The sequence below is a fragment of the Oncorhynchus nerka genome, linkage group LG10, assembly GCF_034236695.1.
Source record: "Oncorhynchus nerka isolate Pitt River linkage group LG10, Oner_Uvic_2.0, whole genome shotgun sequence".
Lineage (NCBI taxonomy): Eukaryota > Metazoa > Chordata > Actinopteri > Salmoniformes > Salmonidae > Oncorhynchus > Oncorhynchus nerka.
Genome location: NC_088405.1, coordinates 60,321,908 through 60,338,971, shown reverse-complemented (window position 1 = coordinate 60,338,971; position 17,064 = coordinate 60,321,908). Strand labels below are relative to the sequence as shown.

The window sequence follows — 17,064 nt, the reverse complement described above, 5'->3', positions numbered from 1 at the left end:
ACATTTTAACTACAAAGGGGCAGACGGAGCGGCCTCCTGGTAACTCCGTAGATGTGCACATGCCCACCGCTCCTGAGTATACTACTCGCCAATGTCCAATTTGAGCAAGGGTTGCCTTCCAGAGAGACATCAGAGATTGTAACATTCTCTTTTTCACTGAAAAATGGCACTCCCGGGAAATGTCGGGAATCGGTTCTGCCACCTGGCTTCTCCATGCATCGTGCCAACAGAGATAAACACCTTTCTGGGAAGAGGAAGGGCGGGGGTGTATGCTTCATGATTAACGACTCATGGTGTAATCATAACAACATACAGGAACTCAAGTCCTTCTGCTCACCAGACCTAGAATTCCTTACAATCAAATGCCGGCCATATTACATCCCAAGAGAATTCTCATCAGTTATTATCACAGCTTTGTGTATTCCGCCTCAAGCAGACACCAAGATGGCCCTCAAGGAATTTCATTGGACTCTATGTAAACTGGAAACTATATATCCTGAGGCTGCATTTATTGTAGCTGGGGATTTTAACAAAGCAAAATTGAGAACAAGGCTACCTAAATTCTATCAGCATATTGATTGAACTACACGAGGGGATAAAACACTCGATCACTGCTACTCTAACTTCCGTGATGCATACAAAGCCTTCCCCCGCCCTCCCTTCAGCAAATCCGATCATGACGCCTTCTTGCTCCTACCGTCTTATAGGCAGAAAATCAAACAAAAACTGAACGCGCGAACCACAGCATTTAACCATGGAAAGAGGTCTGGGAATATGGCTGAAAATAAACAGTGTAGTTATTCCCTCCGCAAGGCAATCAAACAAGCGAAATGCCGGTACAAGGACAAAGTGGAAATTCAACGGTTCAGATACGAGATGTATGTGGCAGGGTCTACAGGAAATCACGGACTACAAAAAGAAAACCAGCCATGTCATGGACACCGACGTCACGCTTCCAAACAAACTAAACACCTTCTTTGCCCACTTTGAGGATAATACAGTGCCACTGTCGCAGCCCGCTAACAAGGACTGCACCCCCCCCTCTCCTTCTCTATGGCCGACTTGAATAAAAGATTTAAACGTGTTAACCCTTGCAAGGCTGCTGGCCCAGATGGCATCTCTACCCGCATTCTCAGAGCATGAGCAGACCAGCTGACTGGTGTGTTTACTGACATATTCAATTGCTCCCTATCCCAGTCTGCTGTCCCCACATGCTTCAAGATGGCCACCATTGTTCCTGTGCCCAAGAAGGCAAAGATTACTGAACTAAATGACTACCGCCCACTCACTTCAGTCATCATGAAGTGCTTTGAGAGACTAGTCAAGGATCATATCACCTCCACCTTACCGGCCACCCTAGACCCACTTCAGTTTGCATATACCGCCCCAACAATCTCCATCACACTGCACACTGCCCTATCCCATCTGGACAAGAGGAATACCTATGTAAGAATGCTGTTCATTGACTACAGCATTCAACACCATAGCACCCTCCAAGCTCATCATCAAGCTGGAGGCCCTGGGTCTGAACCCCACCCTGTGCAATTAGGTCCTGGACTTTCTGATGCCCCCCCCCCCAAAGGTGAAGGTAGGAAACAACATCTCCACTTCGCTCACCCTCAACACTGGGGCCCCACAAGGGTGCATGCTCAGCCCCCTCCTGTACTCCCTGTTTACCCACGGCTGCGTGGCCATGCACGCCTCCAACTCAATCATCAAGTTTGCAGACAACACAACAGTAGTAGTGGGCTTGATTACCAACAACGACGAGACAGCCTATAGGGAAGAGATGAGGGCACTCGGAGTGTGGTGTCAGGAAAATAACCTCTCACTCAACATCAACAAAACAAAGGAGATGATCGTGGACTTCAGGAAACAGCAGAGGGAGCACCCCCTATCCACATTGAAGGGACATCAGTGGAGAAGGTGGAAAGTTAAGTTCCTCGGCGTACACATCACAGACAAACTGAAATGGTCCACCCACACAGACAGTGTGGTGAAGAAGGTGCAATAGCGCCTCTTAAACCTCAGGAGGCTGACGAAATATGGTTTGTCACCCAAACCCCTAAAAAACTTTTACAGATGCACAATTGAGAGCATCCTGTCATGCTGTATCACAGCCTGGTACGGCAACCGCACCGCCCTCAACCGCACCGTCCTCAACCGCAAGGCTATCCAGAGGGTAGTGAGGTCTACACAACGCATCACCGGGGGAAAACGACCTGCCCTCCATGACACAGACAGCACCCGATGTCACAGGAAGGCCAAAAAGATAATCAAGGACAACAACCAACAGCTTCGACCTCAAGGCCATCAGACTGCTAAACAGCAGTCACTAACTCAGAGAGGCTGCTGCCTGATCACTTTAAACAATAGCACTGTCAATAATGCCACTTTAATAATGATGTTTACATATCTTACATTACTCATATCATATGTATACACTGTATTTTATACCATCTATTGCACCTTGCTTATGCCGCTCGGCCATCTCTCATTATATATTTATATGTACATATTCTCATTCACCCCTTTAGATTTGTGTGTATTAGGTAGCTGTTGGGAAATTGTTAGATTACTTGTTAGATATTACTGCACTGTCGGGAACTAGAAGCACAAGCATTTTCCTACACTCTGCTAACCATGTGTATGTGACCAATAACATTTGATTTGAAATCTTTAATTGAATTCCTTGCTGCAGAAAGGCCTTGATTATGCTACAATACCTTGAAGAGACACCTTGGGCTGACAAAGTATCATCATCATTGTCACCATCAGTATAATAAAACTAAATACATTTCAGATCTAAAGGTGAAGCTGATGAAGCTCTAAGTGGAGCATACTGGAATGGCTTTGAAAAGCAGAACAAACTATCCATGGAAAACATGATCCAATGTGTCATTCCTGTCAATTGCTACCTAATTGTCTTCATTGTGTAAGAGTTTACTGCACTTCCTGATTTGGCCTCGTTTTAGATTTAAAATCAAATCTAATACATTTTTATTGGTCACGTGCGGAATACAACAGGTGTAGACTTTACAGTGAAATGCTTACTTACAAGCCCATTCCCAACAGTACAGAGTTAAAAAGACAAATATTTGCTAACACAGTAAAAACAATAACGAAGCTATACACAAGTAGCACCAGTACTGAGTCAATGTGCAGGGGTACGAGGTAGAGGTCATTGAGATAATACAGTCTTTACATGTGGGTAGGGGTAAAAGTGACTTGTCAATCAGGATATATAATAAACAGAGTAGCAGCAGCAGCGTGTGTAAAGTGTGTGTGGCGTCAATATGCATGTGTGTGTGTGTTTTGTGTGTGTGAGCATATGTAGTGTGTGTGTGTGTGTGTCAGTGTAGTATGTGTGAGGATGTGGGTAGAGTCTAGTGAGTGTGCACAGAGCCAGTGTAAGAAAGTCAGTGCAAAACTATTAAGATAAATTAATAAATAATAAAGGTGGTCAATGTAAATTGTCTGAGTAGCAATTTGATTACCTGTTCAGCAGTCTTATGGCTTGGGGGTAGAAGCTATTCTGTGAGGTAGCAGAGAGAACAGTCTATGACTTGGGTGGCTGGAGTTGCTGACAGTTTATAGGGCCTTCCTCTGACATCGCCACTTCCTCTGGTTCATTAAGAAATGCTAGTGGCCCTGACTGAATTCAAACGTGACATGGTTTCAGGGTTGTGGTTTGTTGTTGGTGTCGTGTGTGTTCGCAGGTAGGGAGAGTTAGACAAATGATTTAGCCAGTTAGCTTCAGCCGGCTGGTGTGCGACCATGGCAAAGTTGGTTTGACTTTGGGTAGCCTCACTCTGGGTATAGTTAGGAACCGTCCATAAATTACACAATGTAAATGGGACAATATTTTAATGTTGCACATCTTTTAGTTGTCTCATTAAATGCTTTCAGTATTTGTATATGAATTTCTAGTCATTGAAGTTTTTAGTCATTGAAATTCAGAGCTATTGACCTTTTTAACATAGTGTCTTATGTACATTGTGTAATTTACTTATGGTCCCCAAATAGCCACATAGGGATATCGGATGTCAAACCAAATTATGCTCCAAATTGATGGTTACTTCGGTGCTGTCAGATGTAGGCAGGATTCAAATAAACCCAACCCACAGAAAACTGTTATGGTACCCTTCATTCCGTGACATACTTTATCACCAAAATGATCCTAACTACAAATCCTACACTGTGTAGTAAATTCTGATACTAGAATAAATGTTTCTGACATAGGACATTGTCAAAACAAGAAGTTGCTTTTAAGGAGCAGTCTCTCTTTAACACAGCTCCTTATACTAGGGCTGACCCCATTTACTCGACTGGTCAATTGTTTAGTCGATAGGCTGTTGGTTAGTCGACAAAGATTTTTTGATGTTGACACCTGTCAGACACCTGTCTGATATACACATGTCTAAGTTGACTAATCCATTGCGGAAGCCACGGGGATGGCACACCAGTTTCACCAGTAGTACATTTACCATTAATTACCATCATTTCTCATCTACAATGTTTGTTTGGTTAAGGTAATTTCTATTAAAGCATTCAATATAGTATTATTAGTCTTACCGTCGTCAATCTTGAGGATTGGACACGTTGTTTGCAGAGTGCACAACCTAGGCTACACTTGTGAGAATTTTGGGGGGTTTATTTAATTCCATGTATGAGTAGTCAATTTATTTATTGTCTTTAGTTTGGAGCGCTTCTGTCAATCTTGAGTAAGGACACTCACCTGGCTACGCATAGAAATAGACCTAGGCTACCTGGCCTGTGAGCACATGTAAGCTTATAAATGTGCCCATTTGGGGATCTGATACTATTTCTGATTGTCTTAACTCACCATCACTGTGGAACTTCTCAATGTAATGTTTTCTTCGCCTCAAACAAAGTCCGTTTTTACATCCATTGAGAATGACAATAGCTCCACAATGTAGCCTATTTGAAAAATCTTTCCAGCTCTCTCCCTTTCGATAACCACAACATGAAAGGGGGAAAAAAATGTCATGCTCTGATTCAGTGGAAAAGACATAAAAAAGGACCTACCTGATTACTTCTTATCCCTTGAGCAAATAGCCTACAGCTGTGTTTGTCTGTCTGGAAACTTGCTAGCACTAGCATCTTCAGGCTAGACCAAGATAATAGTTGATACAATGTTTCAAGTTCCTTACAGCAGACAGTCCATGCAGAGCCAATGTGATTTATAGGATATTTGTTTTTATCAGGATATTTACCTGCGGGCGGACATATTTTTTGGGGGGAGGGGGTGCTTTATGTAGTCTATTTTTACATATTGGCAATGGCAAGAAAATTACTTTTAGATTTGTAGCATTTTCATTTAGATAGAATTTGGATTAACCACATAAGATTGATTTAGAGATATGAAGACTATTATAAATTAAACTCTTCCATGAAAATGGGCAATTGAAAATTATAACTGGCACGCAGATCAGTAGAAATGGTACGATAACTTGGCACTCCAAATGGAAAAGGTTACCACCCACTGGTGTAGCCTATTACTACCGGCAACTTCAGGAGTGTCAGGCGCTGCAGCGTGAGGATCGATTGGTCGAAAGAACAGACAACTCTCGGTTGACCAATCCTTTTTTTGTCAGAGACAGCCCTACATTATACTCCCTCTAGTTTGGTCTGGGAAAGCTAATGCTTTTCAGCAAAAAAAAAAAAACACTTACGGTAACAAGTCATACACATATCTCTCTCTCTTGACATGTATACACAGCGACTGTAATGGATCTCGTCCTCCTCTTCTGAGGAGTAGCGAGAAGGATCGGAGGACCAATGCGCAGCGTGGTAAGTGTCCATAATGTTTCATCAAAATGAACACTGAAATATAAAACAACAAACGTGAATAAACGACACAAACGAAACAGTCCCGTGTGGCACAAACACTGACACGGAAAATAAACACCCACAACTCAAAAGTGAAACCAGGCTACCTAAGTATGATTCTCAATCAGGGACAACGATTGACAGCTGCCTCTGATTGAGAACCATACTAGGCCGAACACAGAAATCCCAAATTATAGAAAAACGAACATAGACAACCCAACCAACTCACACCCTGACCATACTAAAACAAAGATATAATAACAGAACTAAGGTCAGAACGTGACAGCGACGTGTATGAGAAAGAACACATTTGTGCGGGAAAATATGACAGACCCTCTGGCAAGGAAAAGCCGCCACAAATTAACTCCAAAATACAAGCAATGTTAAGAGTAGAGTGTTAAGGTGTAACAGCATCTTCTAAGCATTGTAATAATATAATTTCATACCGCCTGTCAATGGTGGGTGTAGCTGGTGCATGGAAGTCAGGCGCAGGGGAGCAGAGATGAATGGACAAAGCACTTTACTTGGGCAATCATAGTACAGAACGCAACCGCATCACAACACAAATGCCCAAAGAACAAGTAAGGCAGCACGAAGTACAAAACCCAAGTACAAAGTACCGGCTGCCACAAAGCACGGGTACAAAACAAAACCTGGCGCAAACCAGACGGAAGCGTACCAACCTTGACAATAAACAATACCCCACACAGACATGGAGGAAACAGAGGGCTAAATACACATGTAAATTAGTAGGAGATGTAAACCAGGTGTGCAGGAAGACAAAACAAATGGAAAATGAAAGGTGGATCGGCGATGGCTAGAAGACCGGTGACGTCGACCGCCGAACGAACAAGGACAGGAACCGACTTCAGCGGAAGTCGTGACACCGCCTCTATATCCGAAATCAAAATATTGCCTAAGATTCTACTACAGAATTTGCACAGCTTTAACATTTGAACCCACATGCGAGTAAAGGTTTGTAAAAATTACATTTACAATTTCCTTATTATTTAAAACGGGTTATTAACATGTGGAAATACTTTTATCTAGTTCATACTAGGGAGTTGTCATACCTATACTCTACTGTACAGTGATTTAGACATTTGCTCATTTGATAAACATTCAGGGAGAAGCGCCAAATGTGCATTTGTAGTATTCCATAACACAAACAAATGATTACGTCAGTAATAGACGTACAACCAACACCCTGAGCACAAGATCTGAATCACATCTAGGTCATATTTTGAAACCAAACGGTCTTCCTCTGAGAGCACCACTGTAGCCACACCAAATCCTTGACTGTGACCTTTTGCCTTGGGTGACTCAGATAAAGCCAGGATTATTACAACCAGCCATAAGAATAGACCCTCTACAAGGCATCCCTGTCTGGCACACGGTTGGGGATTAAAATAGACCCAGATTGAAGTATGTTCACCTCTCAGTTAACTAGACTCATTATGTGAGAGGTCTATTCTATGATACCGTGAACCAGCTGCACTGATCACCATCTGTCTGGGGATTCCAGGTCATCTAGGCCAGTGGTTCCCAACTGTGGGGCTTGGGATCGGGGGGGCAACTTGCAATATTCTTGAAAGTTGTAATAGTAGAATGCAAGGTGCAATTTCAAAATTGGGTAGTGAATTATCAGTTTTCCAATTGTCATGTCAGTCATTGCATACCTAAGAGAGCTATTTATATCTTGTCAGAAATGTCCAGATCAACTAGCCCATGTGAGCTAATGTTTTTTAGCCAGGTTTTTTAGCCCATAGATTTTGTAGTAATGTTTGAATGGTAGAAATGAACACTGCAGGGGAAAAACCCTTGGAAATGTTATCTTAGTAAATGTTTCACATGCAGTAAATACGCATGCCTTTGGGAATAAGTATGCGTGCCATTTCTGCTAACTAATATCAATGGATCCACTGAAGCTACATGACACACAACACATGCATATCATTTGAACAACTGGAAGAAAGGAACATAAAAGGAAAAAGCAATTTAGTGTCTTTAATCATGCCCCTAGTAGGTCTCTGCCTGTAGCCAGTAAGTACAAAGACAGTGTGCTGTGGCCCAGAGACGAGCGACATCAGCAGAGAGGCTAATGACGTCTGTACTGGCAGTTGTATAACCCGAGCTGAACATTTTGTCTGTCACAGTTAGAAGGTTAAAGAGGGTGACATGAATACCAGACATACTCTCAGGAGTCATGTGCAACATAGTTCCACTGGGCATATGAAGCCACCACCAAGTACACCAAGGAATACTACAGTACTACTACAGCACACAGGATCACCAGGATTCTGTGCCTAATGACATACTGAACCACAAGCTACCTGACATATTTAGGTTATCATGTCAGGCCTTTCTACCTCTAGATTTGCATATCTGTATTCCCACCATAGGTTAAATCTGTTAAATTAATATGGGTCATCTGATAACAGAAATGCACTAAGCTGTACTAGGCAGGTAGCCTAGCAGTTAAGAGTGTTGGGATAGTAACTGAAAGTTTGCTGGTTCGAGTCCCCATGCCACCTAGGTGAATAATCTGTTGATGTGCCCTTGAGCAAGGTACTTAACCGTAATTGTCGCTGTGAGTTGCTCTAAATGACTCAAATGTCAAATGTAATCCATAGCATGATCCAATTGTGCCGTGTCATGCCTGTCAGGCCTATTCAACTGGGGTAATTGGCAGAACTTGATCTCATCTTTGTTATACTTCATTTTCAAAAAAGGAGCAATGGGAATGATAAATAAATCATGTATTCCAGATGTGTTAACACTGACCTAATTATTTAACTGATCAATAGTTGTATCCTCAACCTATCCCAGCAGAGGACACCAAAATCACTAGAATATCATTTGTACGACTGGTTACGAGTCAGTCATAATCTAATCCTGTTGGCAGATGCATTACACTTGACTGTCACTTCATTACAGTAGTTAAGTGTTAATTACTGCTCTTACATCCATTCCAATTATGTTCCAAAATAAGGGCTTAGGGATCCCCTTCAAAAAATTAATGAAATAAATATCCTCTTTGCTATAACAACGACTTCCCAGGAAACAAGTATTTGATCACTGTATTATCAGTCACTGCCTGAGGACATAAGAGACAGGAAAATAACCATCAAATGCATGATGTTGGTGATGGGAGGCATTATTATGTTGATATTTAATGTGGCACAGTGCAGCTGACACTCATGTGACATGACATTTTTGGTGTCCCAAAAAAACATGGCACAAACACAAGGTGACACAACACAACGGAAGAAGGGGCCAGCAAATAGATGCTTGCTGTATAACAGTTGTGCACTGCCAGGGTGACTGCCTTTATTATTTTACATCAGTTACTAGAGATATAAGGTTTAAATTTAGCCCAAATCACTAACTATTGACTTCTACTGGCCTGTGAAACTAGGCTAACCCTGGCTCCATCTTATCTTCCAAACCTCCTGTTCCCATACAAACTGACAGACAGTTGAGGACTACAGATAACAGGCACCCCCAAATCAAACCATCGCATCTTTGGAGTTAGATCCTTTTCTTCGGATTGGCTCTCAGACTGGGATTTCTCGCTGACCTGTCCATGACATAAAGGGCCAGGGCACAGTCTTTGTCTAACCTGTGTCTTTCTGATTGAATCCATTCTGAATCATTCTCTGAATGTGTTTCATAACCTTACACTTGGAGCTCTGCTACTTCTCTGCAAAGCAGTACAGGTTTGATTGGATTCTGTCCTGAGTTGCTGCCGAGTAGAATACAGTGCCTAATCAGAGCCACTGATGTAGGTCACAGTAAGATGGTTTAGATATCTGGCACCTAGCTGCTGAACCTTAAGTAGAGACCTTGTGACCCAAAACGCAGAAGTCAGACAGAGGCTGAGTCAGTGAATAGAATATTGGCATACAGAACGAGAGACAGAGAGCTTTATATTCACATGCAGTAGGCTACATCCTCACTGATTTCTCAGAATGCACCTTGACAGAGGAGTTCAACTGTGTTTCACAGTGCTAACAGGTCAATTCACAAAATGAACATTTTCTTTGATATAAAACTGCCTTTAAAAAGAAAAACTACAGCACACTGGTAAGCTTGTTGTTTCTCTTTAACAAAAACACCTAATAACACAATAATAGCAGTTGAACAAAAAAACTTTTGCGATACAGACACTCTCAGTTTCATTGAGAGTACATAAAGAAGCATTCTCAGGTGAATCATGGAAATAGAAAATGGTGCGGTGCGATCCTCACTGCTCAAGGCTAAACTCATCTCCAGACCCCTAAAAAATAAACCTGTAGTCATGTTTCATCTATATTGTGTGCAGTTGAAATGAATCAACATGAGTTGAACCTTCACGGAAGCTTTGAGGAGAGCCGACTGTCTTTCTTAAAGGGACAGAGCACAAGCAAAGATGCCTTTCCTATTGCATGGACCTGCTCCATTTGTGGATGGCCAGTCACATAATGCAGCTCCAGCAATATTCTGACTAGTGTTCAGTCTAAGCTTGCAGGACATGGCCCAGTAACCTACTTTCCCTCCAGCAGGCTCTGTAACATCAGAGGCGTACATGTCATCAGTTACCTAACGTTCACAGAGCAGGGTAAATCCATTTGAATTCAATCACTATTTGACAGCATTCCTTTTAATTTGAACAAAACTTTCCATACATGTTTGCCCATGGAAGAAGTGGTCAGTAAGGGACTTTTTTACCTGAATGCCAAAACATTTAGGAGATAAAGGTGGTCAGAGTTGACACATTTGAATACCCTACCATACAATGAGACATCCATGTCTTCATCACAGGAACAGATAAACGGTTCAGTTTGATATCATGTAAAAGCTTACCAATAGGGTTGTTAAACTATTTGTTAATTTCTTGAAAAAAATGTATTTTAGATAATTGACCGTGTTTATTTTCTTTAAAATAAATTATCAAATAGCTTGACAACCCTGTTTGTAAGTTTCTAAATGACATCAACCATATATATTTTCCAGTGATGAAGACATGGTTGTCTCACGGTATGGTGGGGTATGCAAAATATATCTACTTTGAGGACCTTCATCTCTTGAATGTTTTGGCATTCAGGTCCAAAAAGTCACTTTCTGAGCACTCTACAATGGGCATGTATGTATGGAAGGTTTTGTTCAAATCAAATGGGGTGCTGTCAAAAATTGGCATTTTTTTCAGGCAAAGAGATGTGAAAACCCTCTACATCATAAGGAGGGGTCAGAGACCCCACTTCCAATCTGAACGCACTTCCAATAAAATAAAAGGATGTCAATGAGGTATGTGAAAGCAAAGTTTATAGCATCACCACAGAACTTGCTGCATCTACTTTAGCTATAAACTGAAGTGAAGGCTTGTTGTTTATTTTCAACCTTTATAACCAGGGCTTGAACTGACCCTCTATACTACTGCCATGACACAGCTTTGCTAGGAAGACCTCATAGTTGAGCCAAACAGTCAGAGTGAAAGGGCAGTGGTATCCATAAAAATAAAGGAATTGGATGGAAAGAGCATGAAATACAGAGAGAAACAGATACCGGTAGATAGAAATGTGCAGATGAGTGAGGAAAAGGAGATGGGAGCCAGTTGAGGGCAGACAGCATATCTCTTGCATTAAAAGTCTAGCTCAAGCGGATTGGTTCAGTAAAACACTCTTACCTCACCACCATTACTTCAACTCACATCAATGCGGCTTCCACAAGCCTGACCACATGGAACCACCCACATCACAGACCGGATTAACATGAGTAAAACATAGGCTAACAATCAATGTTCCGTCAAAAAAATGTTTTGCCACTGAGCAAATGTCTGGTCTGCAGAGCACAAACTTGAACGTTGTGACAATTCTGTGCAACTTCTGGCACGTTTACTGTGAACACTGAGGCTCTATCTGCTTTAAATTACAGTACAGTTATAACAGTGGCCAAGTAGGCTGCTGTGGCTATTTGATCATAATGTAGGCCTATCAGAGTGGTCTACCATCAAAAACAATGGAGAAAATGCACCCCATAACATTTTAACATTGAAATAGTTGTTTATCATTCAGCCTACAGTAGCAGCCAATGTGTGGTGTTAAATGTAGGCCTACATTCTGTGAAATTTTGGAAAGAATATGCAGGGTTTGACATTAACCTGTTTACCCACTTGTCCTTCAGACAAGAAGTTGACTGAAAATGTGTTGTTTGATGCAAGAAAACACTTTACAAAATAAAGTTAATTATTATTCCCATACCATTATTACAGAGAATCAGACAAATTATGCTACCCTCTGCCTATTGGCTACTTAGCTTAGTCAAGCTTGTCTCAAAATACAACACCGCCCCTTATAAGACAGAAAGAATTATCTTTACCTGACTCACTTTTCAAAGACGGCTACAAATGCACACGCTTTGTGCTCTTGTAGGAAACAACCACTCCCGCATTGCTGACTAGAAATTAGCTATAACTGGTTAATAGCTCACTTACTAGCAAAGAATATGAACAAATGTGCACACGTGGCTACATGCAATGCACATCTACTCGTGACCACTCATGCTGTAAACACAGTCCAGTTCAAACTAAACGGCACAGATCCATATATGGCAATAGTCTATTTGCATATAGAGATACTGAAGCTCTGATTGGTTTTGCCACACTGGTCTGTAGAGTACGGGCTGAGTTGTGCCTGTCATTGCAATAGAATCTTACTCCGGTGTGTTCTGCCTACTGTACAAGAAAATATCTTGCATTGTTAGTTTTGCATACTAAGTCTTGCATAGTTTGTTTTGTTTCGGTATGTTGCAGTGAACGTGGCTAATATTGGCAATTCCCCCAGTGGAGGGAAACGTTGATAGCGTTAACTAAAGGGGAAAACTAGAAAGTTGAAGTTCAATCCTCTGCTTCTCTGTGTGGCCTGATATTTATTCTGTGCGGCAGTCCTGTACCCGCGAGCAGCTTAGAGGCAACATAATCAAGGCAAATGGAAACTTGAATATGTAATTACTTTAAAATAATGGTTCACATCATTGCAGTGTGTTGCAGTAATGAAACGATGACAACAAACCTTTTGCAATCAACAATTTAATGTGGTTTGACTGAAGGACTACTATCCATATCCAGACTGAATTAGGCCAATGTTTCAAATGGTTTGAATATTAATTTTTGAAGGAAGGGCATGATGCATGTCTTTGATTGCCTCATAAGAAGACTCCCATATACTAGTCACAAAAATACATTTTACTAGTTTTATTTTACAAAAAATGACTGAAATGATCTGAAAAGCATATTTTTGTCTGATGTACTGTTACCTCTGCTTTGTATTGTGTGACACTGTCTGTCCTATGTAGGCCTATGTGACTGTAACTGTACCTCCTGCTGAGTTGATTGTGTAGTCTAACCTGTACAAAATAACATCCTCAGGGGATAATAAAGTATTCTATCATATTCTGCTCTGCTCTATTGTAGCCTACTTTCATTTATCTTATAGAAACATGTAGAACATAGTTTCCTAAGGTTGCCTTATCTGAACTATTTCAGATAGTCTGATATTCAAGAAATTGAGGAGAGGCCCAATTATCATCATCAATCATACCACGCAATCAAAGCCCTACATAAGGTCGAACAGCTTTCGTTGCTGCGCAGCAAGGGTTAGATAGTTTTCCTTTTAATAAATAAATCTGGGGCATGACGTCACTGCAATCGGCTCATGCTTCTTCTTGAGTCATGAGTTACATAAGAGCATATTTCTATTTTAGTGATTAACCTACATAACTTTGATTTGTGTTAGGCCTGCTCTGCTGACTGTGTGCTCACTGTCATCCTTTCAGAATAAAGGAACTTGATATAGGACCAAAACTATAATTCCCTGGATCATGGTCTGTCTCAGATAGCATAGGATAGCACATACTGTATTTCAAAGTAGGCTACAGGCTATTCAACAATCAACACATCTGAAACGTGCAGTCTTTTATCATTCCTAAATATTGGATGAAAAAAATATATAATATATACATCACTTGGTCTAGTAGCCTGTCATGTTAGGTAATTTTATAGTAATAACGAAATCACCTGGAAGTTCCTTTCGGACAAATGCACGAATATAAAACCATTGTAGGCTCAAGAGAGAAACATAAAACAAGAGGCAGGCCTAGGCTACTAAACATGTATACGCAACATACCGGTGGACTATTATTCACAGACATATCAGTGGAACTTCAACGTTCGATTACGCGTAGCCAGATGTCACTCACTCCACTAAATGTAGGTTACGCTTGAACTTGCTGTAAGTGACTAAAAGTCATGCATGAACTTACCTCATGTAAAAGCAGTAACGAGGGGACGATTCCAATATGAAAGGCGCATCCGTGAAATACAAAACGGCTTTTACACTGCTCTTCCTACCATGCAATAGTGTTATGTAACTGGCACAATTTCTGTGGGCAAGACATCGAAGTGTTCTCTGTGCTGGTTTTCATTTTCCAACCCACACACCTCACAATTTACATCATCAGCCTTCGTCGCACCTTAAAAGGAGATAAAGGGTGTGACTAAATCAAGCGCGTTGTATCCGGATTCGCTACAGTTGGGAAGGGAGGCACCCAGCACCGCAAGTAATATTCAGTTTCAATGAGGGAGGAGCGACGTTCTCAAATCGAATATTAGCCTAATCATGTTGTCAATAAAGCAGCATGGTGCATCGTCCAGAAATATACATCTATTTTCCATCAAATATATTTTCAAATGTTCAAACTAGTTTTCATTGGGAAGGCAGATAAAGCGTTTTTATCAAAGGCAATAACTTTAGCGCGTGAAAACACAGAATTGTACATTACACCACGTGCATAATCTAGCCTAGGCTACCTCCACTTGTGAGCCGATATCGCTGTGAGTTTTGAAGGGGTTACCTGGCTGGTTCCAAAACGAATGCAATCACTTTTCACCCGAACAAACTCCTCCAACCGGGGTAACCCGGGCCAGATAATCGAATCCCCTCATTGCCATAGAAACGTAGCCCGCTAATGTCATCGCGTAAAATTATGGACGACATTGGCCGTATTCGAGAGGCTCAAACACGAAATGTATCATGGGTAAATTGTGACTGACTGATCTACAATGGGTAATTATTTTTTATTTATGATGCAAGATGATTTGTAGATCAGTCAGTCGGCTGTTGCCTGCAGTCGTTTTGATGCTCTCGAAAACGGCCATTCACTATATATTCGTTCACGTGCTAATCGGAACTAGGAAACTCGGTGATTAACGATTTGCTAATTTATTGAACACGGCGCGTTCAATAAACGTTAGTAAATCGGGAATGTCCGACTTTCCTAGTTCCGATTAGCAATTCGTTCTAATCTAGGCTATCAACCGAGGGAATCTGCTGCTGCAGTTTCCAATTTATGCAACATGCATCATGTGCACGGCCTTTTTGGTGTCAGGACCAAGTCGTATGAAGTGTGTTCAGCTACTTATTTGGTTACACAACAACCATTAATTAATCAAATGAAGGGGTACTACTACTTGCTTCCATCACTGAATGGACTGTGATATTGCATCACTACCCTGACAGACTTAGCTTTTTATGTCAATAACTATTAAGCCTTACCATTGGCATATGGCACAAATAGCCTACTATGCTAGAGTTTAAAGTAGCCCACTATAGTTGGATTAAACAGGTGGGCTGAAACTGGGTCATCCTGGACTTTTTACGGTCTTTATACAGGACAGATAAAGGCCACACAGTATCAAACCTAACTCAGTGCAATTGATGATTGAAAATACGTATGACTTTTGTATTTAGAATGATTGAGAAATGCTATGAGACATTCACATAATCTAAATCACTGAAATATTAAAATGTCTAATATCCACATGACATCATGATTTCAAAATGAACATTCACATGTAGAAAACAAATTAACAGCTGAATTTCAAAACCTAATCAAATGTTATTTGTCACGTGCCGAATACAACAGGTGCCGAATATTTCACCTTATAGTGAAATGCCTACTTTACAAGCCCTTAACCAACAGTGCTTTACATGAAGAAAAAAGTGTTAGGTAAAAAATAGAAGTAAAAGTAACAAATAATTAAACAGCAGCAGTAAAATAACAACAACGAGGCTCTATACAGGGTGTACCGGTACAGAGTCAATGTGTGGCGGCACCGGTTAGTCGAGGTAATATGTCCACGCAGGTAGAGTTAAAGTGACAATGAATAGATCAGCTGATGTACGAAGGGCTATATAAATACATTTGATTTGATTTGATAATAAAAACAGAGGGTAGCAGCAGCGTAAAAGAGGGGTCTGGGTAGCCATTTGATCAGCTGTCTTATGGCTTGGGGGTAGAAGCTGGTAAGAAGCCTTTATGACCTAGACTTGGTGCTCCGGTACTGCTTGCCGTGCGGTAGCAGAGAGAACAGTCTATGACGAGGGTGGCTGGAGTCTTTGATAATTTTAAGGGCCTTCCTTTGACACCACCTGGTGTAGAGGTCCTAGATGGCAAGAAGATTGGACCCAGTGATATACTGGGCCGTGAGCACTACCCTCCTAGTGCCTTGCAGTCGGAGGTCGAGCAGTTGCCATACCAGGCAGTGATGCAACCAGTCAGGATGCTCTCGATGGTGCAGCTGTAGAACCTTTTGAGGATCTGAGGACCCATGCCAAATCTTTTCAGTCTCCTGAGGGGGATTAAGCTTTGTTGTGCCCTCTTCACGACTGTCTTACTGTGTTTGGACCATTATAGCTTGTTGGTGATGTGGACACCAAGGAACTTGAAGCTCTCAACCTGCTCCACTGCAGCCCCATCGATGAGAATGGGGGCGTGCTCGGCCCTCCTTTTCCTGTAGTACACAATCATATCCTTTGTCTTGCTCATGTTGAGGGAGAGGTTGTTGTCCTGGCACCACATGGGCCAGGTCTCTGACCTCCTCCCTATAGGCTGTCTCCTCGTTGTTGGTGATCAGGCCTACCACTGTTGTGTCATCGGCAAACTTGATGATGGTGTTGGGGTCGTGCCTGGCCATGCAGTCGTGAATGAACAGGGAGTACATGAGGGGAATGAGCACGCACCCCTGAGGGGCCCCGTTTTGAGGGGCTCAGTGTTGCATGTCGGATGTGTTGTTACCCTTACCACCTGGGGACAACTCGTCAGGAAGTTCAGGATCCAGTTGCAGAGGGAGGCGTTTAGTCCCATGGTCCTTAGCTTAGTGATGAGCTTTGAGGG

At 41.7% G+C, this 17,064-nt stretch overlaps 1 protein-coding gene across 3 annotated transcripts in view; it reads right to left on the bottom strand.

The window, feature by feature from the left end:
* LOC115135732 (neuronal PAS domain-containing protein 2-like) overlaps positions 1-14,292 on the bottom strand; it is a 71,049-nt gene extending 56,757 nt beyond the window's left edge. For all 3 annotated transcript variants that reach the window (XM_029670772.2, XM_029670776.2, XM_029670777.2), the window contains exon 1: positions 14,152-14,292. The gene's annotated coding sequence lies outside the window, so the exon portion shown is untranslated. The remainder of the gene's footprint in view (positions 1-14,151) is intronic.
* Between the last annotated feature and the right edge of the window lie 2,772 nt (positions 14,293-17,064).